Raw genomic sequence first — 1,674 nt, 5'->3', positions numbered from 1 at the left:
CCGTCTTCATGTTCCTAAGGTAGTCAATAACAGCTCCATCTTCCAATCCTCCATGTTTGGGAGGTCCGTGTACCTGTTGACGAACTCGAGGATCTCCTGACCCAAGATAGAATTAAACATATCAGCGCTACTATACAGAATAGCTCATTTGCATCTAAGCATAAAACTGTTCAAATTCTCTTGTATGTATCACAAGGTCAATTTTTTTTCTAAAAAATGTTTAATCCGTATCATACAAAGGTTGGTAAGGATGGTGCGTACACTGGTTTTGAAATTGCCGATGTCGTGCGAGTACCTCGCCGGGAAGCCGGCCATCTCCCTGGCGCGGTAGCCCTCCTGCACCGCCTGCAGCATGTCTTGCTCCGGCGGCAGCGCCGCCGTGCCGGACAGAACCCGCGCGATCCATCTGGCCTGCGCCTCCTGGAACCACGGCACGAGCACCCTCATCGGTATTCCCACGAACGACAGCGACGGCGCCAGCGCCGGCGGGAAGGTGTGCTCGAACAGGGGGCCCACGCGGTTGTCGTCCACGGTGACCACCCCTCCCGTGTCGAGGAACGGGAACGAGTACAGGTACCCGGTGCAGTAGATGACGGTGTCGGCGACGACGGACGGGCCGTCGGCGAACACCACCCGCCCGTCCTCGCACAGGCGGTGCACCTGCGGGTGCAGGTGCATGTCGGAGTGGTTGGCGAGGATATTGGACACCGCCGGCGTCGTGGCGTCCCCCACGGTCTTGGCTGAGAGGTGAACCTCCTTGGCGACACCGGAGAGATCCAGGGCGATGTCCAGGCCGCTGTCCCCGCAGCCGACGATCACCACCGTCTGCGCTCCGTCGCCGGAGACGAAGACTATTGTCAGGCTGCCAAGCAAGCAGAGCATAAATAATGAATGGCTTTTGCTGTGGATTCTTCCTCCGTACCTCGTCGCGGTAGGGGTCCGGCACCCGGTAGGAGTGGCTGTGCAGTTGCCGCCGGCTCCATTCCCCCATTCCTGATCGAGATCGATCGAGCAGGCGAGAGTTGGTTTATTTGCAAATGTAATACTATGTAGTGAGCAGTTGGATTATATTGGTTTAGGTACCTTGTATCTTGGGCAATCTTGGCTGCGAACAATGGCCGTTGGCGACGACGACGGCGTCGAACACCTCCTCGGCGGCCACCCCGTGCTCGCTGCCGTCCGGCTGGACGTGTACGGATCTCACCAGCCATTTGACGTCGCCGCCGGAGGCTTCACGTGGCGCCGGCGCCGCCATGGCGACGCGCACGACGCGGGTGTTGAGCCTGACGGCGTCGGCGAGCCCGAACGCGGCGCAGAAGTCCTTGAGGTAGCAGTACATCTCGCGGCGTCCTGGGAAGCGGCGCGCGTCGCGGCCGGCGGCGCCGGGCCTGGGCACGAACTGGAAGTCGGAGAAGCCCATGACCTCGCGCGTGCTGATCAGCCGCACGGACGCGTACATGCTGCTGTGCACATTCACCGGCACCGCGGCTCCGAGCGGGTCGTCGGCGTCGGTCCGAGGGTCGTAGAGCCACTGCCCGCCGATGTCGCCGCATTGCTCCAGGACCGTGACGGCGAGGCCCTCGCGCCGCAGCTCGCGCGCCGCCGCCAGCCCGACAAGCCCGCGCCGATGACGCATACCTTCTTGGGCTCAGCAAGGCGGCCTCATGACGATGG

At 61.8% G+C, this 1,674-nt stretch overlaps 1 pseudogene; it reads right to left on the bottom strand.

Moving 5' to 3' along the window:
* Window positions 1–6: 6 nt before the first annotated feature.
* The window catches only part of LOC101772305, a 3,657-nt pseudogene continuing 1,989 nt past the window's right edge, over window positions 7–1,674 (bottom strand).

Source organism: Setaria italica, unplaced genomic scaffold (genome assembly GCF_000263155.2).
Source record: "Setaria italica strain Yugu1 unplaced genomic scaffold, Setaria_italica_v2.0 scaffold_329, whole genome shotgun sequence".
Lineage (NCBI taxonomy): Eukaryota > Viridiplantae > Streptophyta > Magnoliopsida > Poales > Poaceae > Setaria > Setaria italica.
This window is presented reverse-complemented; position numbering and strand designations above follow the sequence as displayed.